This window comes from Acomys russatus, chromosome 22, assembly GCF_903995435.1.
Source record: "Acomys russatus chromosome 22, mAcoRus1.1, whole genome shotgun sequence".
Lineage (NCBI taxonomy): Eukaryota > Metazoa > Chordata > Mammalia > Rodentia > Muridae > Acomys > Acomys russatus.
Window position 1 is genome coordinate 23258903 of NC_067158.1, and position 12820 is coordinate 23271722.

Sequence of the window (12820 nt, forward strand, 5' to 3'; positions counted from 1 at the left end):
AAGAAAACTTTACAATAATGATCCTGTATCAGATAAGTTTGGACAGTGTTTCTCTGTATCGGCGAGAACAGGCGATATAATTCTGCTTGTCTGTGGAGCTGAAGGAGATCCTACGTCCCAGCTCATAGACCAGTACATCAGACCTATACTCTGTTCTTGATCATGGTTTGCTTGTTCTGGGCAACAGAATCAAGCAAGGTTTCTCCATGTCTAGTATCATCAGAAAACTATAACTATCTAGACTGATATTTCATGTGGACTTGAAGATTAGAAAGAAGTTACTTAAAATATATAGTCCTCTACTGCTGGACACCTACTAGAATGGTTCAAATTGGAAGTGTTGACAGTACCAATGTGGGCAAGGGTGTGGGGCAATGGGAAAATTTGCTCACTGCTAGTAATAAAGCTATTGCTTCAGAAGACAGTTTGACAGTTTCTTACAAAACTAAACACACCCTTACCATATAATATGCTAATTATACTTAGGATTTACCCAGAGGAATTGAAAATGTCTAAACAAAACACAACACATAGATGCCTATAATAGCTTTGTTTGTAGTTGCAGAAACTTGGAAACAAGGAAGACATCCCCTGTTGAGTGAATGGCTAAACTCTGGGGCAGCCAGATGACAGATTCACCGCAGACACATTCACTTTAGAAGCCGGGAAAGGATGTGGAGGGAGGTTCGAGATGCATCACAAAGTGAAAGACCCGAAAATCCGAAGGGGTTTACTCTGTATGAATCTAAGTATATGATGCAGTTGATTGAAGTTACAAAATTCTACAGGTAATAGGTACAAAAATGCTTGCCAAAAACTAGGTGATGAGAAAAATGAATGAGTGGTCAGCCTTCAGATGGCACCTAGGGATGCAAAATTCCATATGATGTGACAGCGACGGACAGTGAATATGCATACCAGGAGTAAAGTCATTCGTGAACTTCTGGTGGTTGTTCTACAGCGAATGCACTGATCTGGCAGAAGATACCAACAATGTAGACATTGGTCTGTGTAGAGGTTGGGAGCATAGGGCCAGCCTCTGTGTCATCCTCAACAGGAAATATTGGCCAGATGCCACCTCTCCTCTCTAATTTCCTTTCTCCTTTCCACAGCTTAATTTGGAAAGTACACTCCCATTGTCCCAGAGCTCCAGACTGACAAGCTTTGTCTCAGGTTTGGATTAGAAGCAAGTTAATTATCTGCCATGTGGTGCACTCCTACTCCTGAGTGGCCACTGGTAATAGGCACTGGCTTTTTCTTTGCTTATTGAACTATAGCTGAAGAGTGATTCAACAACTCATCTTTTATGTTCACTCCCAAACGAAAGATTCACTAGAGAAGAAAATGCCTATATATTTTTTTTTCATGATTCTTAACCCAAAGAAAACTCTAGTCTATCAAAGGTCTTACTTCTTGGGGGTACAGATCTATGGGAAACCAATAGTAGAAACCTCATAGTATTCTACTTAGTAAGATAAAACAGGATAGTCATATCCCCTAAGTATTTCTGAATAAAAATGTACCTTAAAGTTGAAATGTCATTATCTGACCTTTGGGTCTGATACTCCGGACTACCCAGTTTTAGGAAAGGCAGTCAGAAGCCAGCCTCTGCTTCTAATTTGTCTTAGGAACTGAGTGATCTATGAGGTGTTGGGCACATACCACTGGCTGTGTCTTTTCTTAACTGGCTTCTTAGACTTCTTAAGACAATAAGTCTTAGAGAGCAAATATCAGAAAGCTGGATTTGATGCTTTTCTATGGCAGCCTTCTTTGAGATTCTTACCTTCTTGGAGGCAGATGCTACAGGCTCAAGAAATCAAGAAACAGCTTAGAACGAGCTTTCAAAAGAGTAACTGAAGAAGCTGGCTGTCGCACGCTCTGTGTTGATGTCTGCTGATGTCTCTGTCCAAGGCTCAGCTCAGTGTTAGTGAGGCTGAGTGAGCTACGCCAAAGGCATGTTGAGATGGCCCTGATGTCTTCCACAGGCTGGGGTATTCTGCAGCATTCTTACCATTTCAGATTTATGAGCAAATAAAGTTAAGGGGTCTAAAACAATCCTGTGTCAAACTGCATTAATGAGACACAGAACAGGAGTTAAAATCTTTTTCAAGAAAGGTGCCAGGGAAAGTAATTTCCCCTGGGGAAAACAGAACTTCAGATACACTAGCCATAGAGTGACCGTATGTACTGCTCTTCCATAGAGGCTGGAACTTCCCATATCCTGCCCTCACTCTGTAGTGCTTCCCCCTTTCACAGTGAACCAAATGTCTCATTCTCATAAATGGGTGAATATTACCCTCAGAATGAGTGGTTACACTGACCTTGCATAAGGTAAACCAGGCAAAATGTGGTCATATAAAGAGAGTCTAGCAGGCCTCACATGCTGAATTTAAAAACACAAAAGAGCCTAGCAACCCCAACATGGCCTCAAGGCCCAGGGTGGCAGGCACCAAATATGTGATGAAGAGATAGGAAAGATGGTTAAAAAAAAAAAATAGAGGATACGTGAGCCATGGAGGGAGAAGGAACTGGGGACACAAAGGTGGGGACCAAGTGAGAGAGACAGCTGAGGTCGACATGGTGGGATACTGTGCCACAGCCTGGAGCTTATGCAGACATAGACACAGACCTTGAAGCTGCTACCTGGCCATGAGATCCTCCCCACCCCCCCACCCCCCCCCAGCTCTGGGCAAGAAGGACGCCTAAGATGAGGAAAGTTTCACTTTCTGTATTGGACTCCAGTGAAGAACCACTGTGGGCCTCGATGCCACCACAGGCCATGTTGGTGACTGAGGTCCCTGTTGTGGCTCCAAACCGTGACAAAGCCTGATGCCATGGCAACTGTTCTTGGGCTTTGCTGCCTTGGGGGTCATGATGGTGAGGGTGTCATGAGTAGCAACCTGAGGCCATGTTGAGGCCCTTGGTCCACGCCGCTTCTGAGGGCCATGAGTGGGCTAGTGGTCCTGATACAGCCAGGGGCCATGTTGATATCTGCACCTGTGCTACCACCAAAGCCCATGCAGATGCCCATGGTCTGGGATCCAGCCTGAAGCCATATTAATATCTATGGGCTCAGGAAATCTGGCCCTGTCACTCCTAGAAGAGCTGCCCCTGGCCCTCACTGGCCATTGCATGGGTCTCCTCAGTTGATGGTTTCTCATTTAGATGCAGGTGCTGAAAGACTCATCCTTTCTTGGGGGCAATTTCTAGTGAGTATATAGATACAAAATGGGCTTGGTTTTGTTTTGTTTTTGTTTTGTTTTGTTTTGTTGAGGAAGAGGAAGGTTACAGGGGAAGGGTGGCAGACATGGGAAGACTGGGTGCTGAAAGAGTTCAGGGTGCACGATATGAGTTTTCCAAATAATCAATAAAAAACAAAAGAAAAATTATTCTTCAGCAGCCAACTGGACTCTCATATAAGAGAACTTAATCAACCACATGCTAAATGTGTCTGAAATAGAATATTCTCTTAATTCACAGTTCTCTTCACCTTATAGCACAAAGCTATGAAATTTTAATCAAAGGAATAATGCAAGAGCTATTCATTGCTTCTTCTCTGAGAATAAAGAATAATATAACTCTAAAAACTAGGTTGTGTTTAGAGGTACCAGAGGTATGCAACAGAGGTACTGAGGCATGCAACAGTAAATTCCATCACTTGCCACCTGCCCTGGGCCCACTTCTATGGCTGATAAAATACCCTGACCAAAAGCATCTTGGGAAAAGGGATTTATTGCATGACCACTTCAAGTCAGTCCTTCTTTGGAGAAGGCAAAGTAAGGCAAAGACTCAAAACCTAGTCATCACACCCACAGTGTGATGAGCAAGGAGAATAAATTGTCATGCTTGCCTCCTGCTGGGTTTGCTCAGCTAGCCTTCTTCATTCTTAGTCCGGGGCCCTGTGTTCAGGGTGTGTCTCTCCACCCCCATTAACAGTCAAGACAAGCTCCCACAGACAATCCCACAGGCCAGCCTGACACAGATACTCCTCTTTAAGACTCATTTTTAAAGACTCTCTTCTGAGGCTTCCTTCAGCACCTAATGGCACCAGATGCAGAGCCCCGCAGCCAAACATTTGGTAGAACCTCATGGAACCCAGAGGAAGATGGGGAAGAAGGATTGTGGGAGCCATAGAGGTCAAGGACACTAGGAGAACATGGGCCACAGAATCAATAATCAGGGTTCGTAGGGCCTCACAGAAGACTGGAGCAGCAATCACAGAGCCTGAATGGGTCTGCGCTAGGCCCTCTGTTCATACATTGTGGTTATTTAGCTTGAGGTTTTTGTGGGATTCCTAACAGTGGGACTGGGAATGTCTCCTACACTTTTTTTGCCTGCTCTTGGGAGTCTATTCCTCTTACAGGATTGCCTTGTCCAGCCTTGGTATTAGGGTATGGTGCCTAGTCTTATTGCATCCTGTTCAGTTGATATCCCTGGAAGGGATCATCATCATCATCATTATTATCATTATCATAAAATACTCTCTTGCCATGTGATTCTACATTATATCAAGTTGGCAATGAAAACCAACAGCATACTCTCCAAACCCACATTTATCAGATGCAAGTGACTTCTAGTCAAGTCAATAAATGAAATGCCGCTTGGTGCCATGTGCAATCTCTTGTTTCACTACCCATCCCTCTGGTCCTCTCAACAATGCACAGATACATGGGAATCTCTCAAAGAACTTTCCCCCTTATCCACTTGTGTACATGTCCAAAGATAGCTGATAAATAATGAACTGTTTCTTAATTCAAAATGTGCTTTGAGTCAATACAATTTCTGTTTTGTCACTGAGATACAACACCCTAGCTTATCTGTGGCTGCACTTACTTTAGTAAGTCACAGGTTAACATCACTAACCCCAGAAACTTAACTCTGATTTTAAAATAAAATTAAGATGTTTTAATGAAACAGAATCTCAATAAAAGATTCAGAAAAGTGGGGGTTGAATGTCTTATAGTAAGAACTTATATACAATGAAGTTTTTTAAAAAGTTCTATTAACTTTAGATTAAACAGACATGAGGTATTCAATTAAAATGATTTCTGGGGTTTTAAAGCTATCACGTTCTATGATTAATATAGTAAATGTATGTTTGATTGAAATATTAAGCAGAAGGGAAATAAATAACAGAGCTTAAAAAATATATATTCTCATTAGTAATGCAGGGCTGAAGTAAAAAGTCCAGCAAAAATATGGCTTGCTTCTAGGGGATGAATAATATTATTTACGGAACTCTTTTGAGCAAGTCAGGATGTTCTCATTTGCATGTGGAGCCTGATAGGTAAATTATGCACAGGGCTTCAAATCATTGTTCCCTAAATGTAAGCCCAGAAACACGCCTGCTGCCTCTACCTCCTTTCCCCTGCTCGCTCACTTCTTTCAGTTTCTTCACCACACAACATGAACCATGTGGTGGGAGTAGGGCATCCGGGTGGAAAACAAACAACAGACACAAGGATCTGGTCCTCCATCGTGTTAAATCAATTGATTAAAAAAACAAAACTGATGGGTTTGGTGCCTTTTTAAGAAGACTTATTTGAAGGAATGCAATTCATTCATTTACTCTAGATTTCTCTTTGAAATCAAAGTCAGTGACGGTTTAAGTGAAAACAGCTAACGTAGGTCACTACAAGAAGAGAAAAACTGATAGCCCAGGGTTCAGGAGGGAAGGGGAAGGCAGGAGCAGAAGCTAAATTTCAGCTGAAAACTTATTTGTAAACAGGCCACAAACATGCAAATAGAATGTAATGGGCACGTGACTTAAAATAGCCTTTGCTAACAATGAGCAGCTGTGTGACTCTGGCCATGGCTCTAAGATGTCTTCAGCCCTGGGTGGCCTGATACATAAAATAAGAATATTCTTTTGGGGCCGGAGAGATGGCTCAGTGCTTAAGAGCTCTTCCAGAGGTCATGATTTCAATTCCCAGCAACCACATGGTGGCAGTGAGATCTGGTGCCCTCTTCTGGCATGCAGGTGTACATGCAAGCAGAACAATGTATACATAATAAATACATAAATAAATGTTAAAACTACATTTTAAAAAAAAGAATATTTTTTTTTTAATCATTTTTCTTGTTCTGGCTCAACCAGTTCTCTGAGTACTTACTATGTTAGGAGCAATGGGAGATTCTAGGAGGTCAATCATGAGTCACAAATAGACACAGGTGACCCTTGAGGAGGACAGCTCTGCCCTCCAGAGGGCAATATGGATTTGGATTGCCACAAAGTAATCATACACAAACACATGCAAAAACTGCAACCACTACATGAGGGACTGAACAAAGAGCCTGATGCAGAGAGTCGGCGAGGATGGAGCAGGTAGGTGGGAGGTTAGAAGGTTAGAGATTAGAAAGTGAGGACTGAAGATTCTACTAGGTGACATGAACACAGGGACTAAGCACTGCCGCTGAGGAAATAGCACACACACAGAGAAGCAGCAGTGGGAAGAAACAATTCCATTTGTAACCTCTAAACAGGCGTGTGCTTTTCGAACCCAGGGAACAAGCTGCTAGGATGCGGACGATGAGGGAAAGGTCAACTAGAGGTCAGACCAAACAGTTTTGAGAATCATGTGACCACGTAGGCTTTTCTCAAGAGATACTGAAACAACACCAAGGGCTTTAAAGTACAAGTCTGACATGATCAGAGTCGAGAACATCACCAGCCCAGATAGATCCTGCTTAAAGAGGGATTTTCCTATAGTTGGGGATCCCCTGCAGCTGGGAATCCTGCCAGAAAGCTCTTGGTTGCCACAGTCCTGCAAACCACCAAAGCTGTGCTCCTTCCTGCTCAGAGCGGAAGTATAAAAGTTGGCTGGGCCCCTTCTACCTTAGGGCGACTGCGAAGGGTCAACGCAGGTTCAGAAAGCTCCCTAGCGTTGGCCAATGCTTTGCTCATATTACACGTAGGCTCCCCTCCCCCTTCTGTGAGGCTCCCTGCCCTCCCTCTATACCGCTTCACTCCATAGGGGCTTTCTTCTGCACACCGGTCTCTGCCCAGAGCCAGCTTCTGAGGCCATCCAAGTGTGGAAAGAGCACAGAGGGGGATGAGATGGAGAAGGACTTGGTGTAGGGGCAGCAAAGGGAAGAGAGGTTGTGCTGCGGGGAGCCTAAGAACAGAAAGCCGGCACTAGGATAAGAGACAGACCTGGGAAAAGCTGGCGGACTGTGGAGATACTTGGGAAGTAAAAAGTAATAGGATTTAATGGTGAAATGGGTAAGAGGAAGAGGGAGGATGGAAAGTGCTTTAGTTAGGATCTCCATCGCTGTGAAGAGACACCATGACCAGAGCAACTCTTAGGAAAGGAACCATTTAATTAGCGCTGGTTTACAGTCTCAGAGGTTCAGTCCATTATCATCACGGCAGGAAGCACGGCAGCCTGAAGGCAGACTTGGTGCTTGGAGGAGCTGAGAGTTCGACCTCTTTAGCCGCAGGCAGCTGAAGGGGGTTCTCTCTGGAAGGCAGCCAGGAGGAGATTCATTCCACACTGGGCGGAGCACAAACATAGAAAACCTCAAAGCCTGCCCCCACAATGACACACAACGACACAATGAAAACAAGGCCACACCTACTCCAACAAGGCCACACCTACTCCAACAAGGCCACGCCTACTTCAACAAGGCCACGCCTACTCCAACAAGGCCACATCTAAAAGTGCCACAAGCATTCAAGCCTGTGAGTCTATGGAGGCCAAGCCTATTCAAATTACCGCAAAGAATAAGATGGCAGGACGGCTCCTCAGTCTCTGCTTTGTATGATTGGAAGAGCGTAAAGGGTTGGGAGGAAGGAAAGGCCCAAAGCTCCAATTGGCGTTGCTGAGTTTGTACATCCAAGGGAAATTTGGACAATGGGCACGGAGTGGGATCTGTTTCTTGGGGCACGTGTCTGGCTTCTAAAAGGAGCTATAGCTGTGGACAGACTGACGCAGAGGAAGGAAGGGGGACAAATCTCAATGTTCTTTCTAGTTCTAACACTGTCTTTCCACATCTTCGAGAGGAGTAACCAGCCTTTGGGGATAGGGAAACTGAAGCAGTCTCGTCCTTATACAAATGAGTGATCCAAAGTCTCCAGGTCCCAACATCTCTCATTCTAGGGAAAGCCTTTGTTTTCATAGAGCTGTTGTTTTATAGAATTTTATACAGTGCATTTGTGCGTACAAACACACACACACACACACACACACACACACACACACTGCACCTTCACTCACAGTAAGCATGTCCGAACACAGCATCACCCTATAGGATGTTGATTGATCCTTTCCCCTCCTATGAACTTCGATGCCCAACTCGTTTTTACCCCTTCCTCTCAGAAACAAAATACACATTTCTTTAAATGGCTCATAAAGCCATTCTAAAACTCTTTTTAATGTTTTGTGTTCCTATGAAATTGTTTTCCCCAGAACTGACCCCTCTACCCCAAATGGCTCAAGCTATTTCCCTCAAAATGGGCAGTTCATCTCTAAGAGAGACTGTGCCACGTACGATGCAAAAAAAAAAAAAAAAAAATGTTTACTTTCTTAGGTATGTTCTTGCTCAGCTGAATTACAACTTTAAGCTGCTTTCGGGTGTTAATAAATCAGCTTCCTGTATTGTCCTTGGCTGGTGCCTTAGTTTGAGCAGAACCCCTGGGCCCAAATCTGCCTATCATATTGTTCTACTTGTAGATTTCTAGGACCCTCTGGATCCTTTTATTTTGCTGTTCTCCCATGCGTCTCTCATTTAGAGTCCCAATAGGATGCCTTCCCTCTGTCCCAGTTTCCTGGTAAGTGAAGGCTTTCGTGGGACATGCCCCTTGGGCTAGTATGCAGATATAAGTGAGTATATACCATTTGATTCTTTCTGCTTCCCAGATCTAGCCAATGGTCAGAACATTCTCCACAGTTGAGTGGAGAGTGGGATATGACTTTCTCACGTACTCTGGTGCCTCACATTTGACCATGTCCCCTGGAGGGGGAGACCTGGTGGCACTCAGAGGAAGGACAGCAAGTAGCCAAGAAGAGACTTGATACCCTATGAGAATATATAGGGGGACGTAATCCCCCTCAGGAACAGTCATAGGGGAGGGGAATAATGGGAAAATGGGGGGGGGGAGGAATGGGAGGATACAAGGGATGGGATAAACATTGAGATGTAACAAGAATAAATTAATAAAAAAAAAAAAAATTCCCTGGAATAAAGGAGAAGGGGGGTTCTAAGAACTGTCTTTGCCTTTCAGAACAAAAAAAAAAAAAAAAAAAAAAAAAAAAAAAAAAATAAATCAGCTTAAGGTCGTTAATCAAATGAGTTAAAAAAAAAAGACCAAGAACCAAGAAAATGGGAGGTGGGGGACGGGGGTCGTATATTTTGCTGTGCAGGGAAGAAGTGGGGAGCCAGGGGAAAACACTAAGCAAGTTTCCATCATGAAGGGATATGGATCAGACAAATTCCATGGCAAGAGGAAGCTGGGGGTGTGATGGGGGAGAGGCAGAGCTCTTCAGAGAACAGGAGGACAAGGAAATGTACCTGCATGTGCCTGGTGCAGGGCCTAGTGCTAGGCTTTGCCTGAGTGTGGGTGACTCCTCCACAGCGTATATATACAGTCAAGACACTGAGGCAACTCTCCTTTGATGTGGAGACCAAGGCCTCAGACTCCCCCTGCATGAATCTCAGCTGTTTGGAGGCCTGGCTGGGTGCAGGGAGCCCAGATGAGGAAGGCTGGGATGTAATTGGTTACTGAGACCATAAACTGCACTCCAATGGTGCACCACTTAGGATGCAGGGGGCTGGGGAAGATAGGCCAAGACCATTCAGTGTTATTTTCTGGAGCCTCCTTTGGAATTTTCCCATCCGTCTCTCTGTATAACAATAGGCATTAGCATTTTCATATGTCTTGAAAGTTAAAGCAAGATGTGGGAAATTCAATTGTTTGGAAGTAGAGTTCTCTAATTGTGCTCTTCAGAGATTTCCAGTCCTTTTGGAAAATCTGCACTGACAAAGGGTTTAACTTAATTATAGGTGGTGTGTCATTTCCAGGGATGGCCTGATTTCCAAGCCACACCCCCTACTCTGCTGTATCTGTTCTGCTTAGGGAAGCTTCTGCTAGTCTCAGGGCTGTGGAGGACAGAACAAAGATGCTGAAGAGAGATGCCAAGTAGGATCTGTGCTGACAGTTTTTAGTCATCTGGGTCAGTCTGTACAGCCATGATTAAAAACAAAACAAACAAACAAACAAAACATTGTTTTGGGGCAACTGAGTCTCAAGGATTCTTCAAAAGAGCTAGCACTAGATCTGAAAGTTTGACTGAGGTAGAGTGCCTCATCGTCAAACATGTCTGGTTAGGTGCCGTCTATCTTCTGATGCAGCGGTGACTTTAAGTCACATAAGTGCTACTACAGAGTGTTAGCCCCGCCCCCACCACCTCTCCAACACCCACACCTTACTTACATACCGGTTAGAGCTCCGCAGCTCTTACTATATAGCCACATGTTGACCTCATATCTCTGTTATCATCAAGCATGACTTGGGGACACCTTTGTCTTCTGAGAATTGAATGATCTAGCTTTTCACAGACAGCACCGCCTTCCATGCCCAACAGACCGTGTTCCATGTAGGTCTTGCAGACTTACAGACCCCGCATGCGAATACAGAAGACAGAACACAGAACTGCGCCAGCAGGATTAGCCAGGCCTGCCTCAGGATGATGGCTGAATGACCAGTAAACCAGTAAACCAAGAGTCCATTTGTCTTCACCAAGGTGTTCTCAGCCACTCAACAGATAACCTGACATGAGGCCAGAGAATGAATTAAGAAGTGGGGAATGTGACACCCCCCCCCCAAGTCTAGACTTACCTGTGATCCATCACAGCTCAGGGATGTGAATCACTGATATGTTCAAACTGACCATTGAGTAAGACGTCAGAAGGGCTTGGGTTTTATGGAGCAATTGGCACGATGCTGGGTGGACATCAATACCTGCAGTCTGAATCTTGTATTTGGTGTGTGTTGTCAGCTGAAGTTTGATGTCTGTTTCTCTTTCTTGGGCTGATTTCCTTTCTGCAATCAGCAGGATGAAAGAGAAAATAATGCTCGTAAATGAAGTCAGCATATAGCCCCGGCTGAGCCAGAGGGAGTTGGCAGCTGCAGGAACTCTGTTTTCACTTTACATTAAGTGGCATTAATTACACTGCTATGTAACTAAGTATAGCCACACAGCCGTGGAATAATATTCTGTTCCTGTGTCAAGTACACTGAGGCACAAATGTTTGGCTGTGGGGTGGGAAGGCCGGGCCCGATTGGCCAAGTCTCAGTAAGGGCTGTATCACATAGGCCCTATAATGACCAGAGCTTATTCAAATACCTTCCCTTAGCAAAACCTTGTGGTCCAGAGACAGCTAGTCTATCAGGTAAGACTAGCCACTTCTTCCAAAGCCCAGAGCTCGGTGTATGGACTACATCTCCATTAGACACCTTTTACTGCAGGCCTCAGGACTGCCTTTGAAATGAGGTCACTACCAAGTCCCCAAATTCAGATGTTTCTATTAAATCTAGAAGCACTGCAGACCAGTGTAACCTCCAACAAGAAGGGCCTATTTGTGGTCCCACGGTTCCACACTTGAATAAAATGGCTTAGGCTCCAGTGACGCCCATCCAGAAACGGAGGCTTTCTCAGCCCAGCCAAGAGCTAACCCTTCAGGTAACCAAGATACTGGGGTAAGAGAGAAAGGGTGATGCTCAGGCTTTCTACTTAGGACCCCTTGGCCAGCCCGGATGTCTTGAAAAAGATAAATCATTGCATTTCAGACCCATCTTAGCTGTTCCCTTAAAACAGAGCAGCAAGGCTGAGCTTGCTAGAGGTTAAGATGCTAGAAGTTGCTAGAAGCTTAAGCATTTCTCATCAAAGACCTGCAATTCAGTGTGTCTGCTTGTCGTCTTGATAACTCCAAGGATAGTAACTCTCACTTTGTCATAGTAACCTAAGTACTTGGTTCTCAGCAAATGCCCATTACATTAGATAGAAAAAAAAAGTTACATAAAAATGATACAATGTTCAAGAAAAATATACACTAGCACATAGCCAATTACAAAGTTTGGGCTTTGGTTCCATTTTTCCTTTTGTGACAAGAGCAGGCAACAGCAGGACAGGTTGGGACACTCCTGTCACAGGCCTGAGATCACTCTAGGGAAGAGGAGGGTAATTGCGCGCATGGGCAGAAACACCAAGCCATCCTCTCCCAGAGGGGTGTCTCGGTAGCTGGGGCAGAGTGCCCTTAGGTGAGTGAAGGTTGGAATCCAGCCTGGTTAACAATTCTCTAGTCATGGGCTTCTTTGCTGGGCAAATGGTTCCCCAGTGGAGTGCTTTTGCTAAGTAGCTCAGCCTTGGGCATGGATCTGACCAGGTGACATGACTTGCTAACTTTTCAGGTGGGGAGGGCAGGGGTAGGATGGGGGGACGATTATGTGCTGTTTGTTTTGCATTTGCCCCTCCCCAGATCCGTTCAGCTGTCCCCCATCCCCACCCCTACTCTGTACGGGAGCAGAGATGACGGCCTCTACATGATGCCTTCAAAATGGCAGAGGGTCCTAGAAACCTACAAGAACATTATGATAGGCAGATTTGGACCCAAGGGTCCCACTCAAACCATGGCACCAGCCAAGGACAATACAGGCAGTAAACGTCAAACCCCTACCCAGATCTAGCCAATGGATAGGACACTCTCCACAGTTGAGTGGAGAGTGGGATATGACTTTCACACGTACTCTGGTGCCTCATATTTGACCATGTCCCCTGGATGGGGAGACCTGGTGGCACTCAGAGGAAGGATAGCAGGTTAC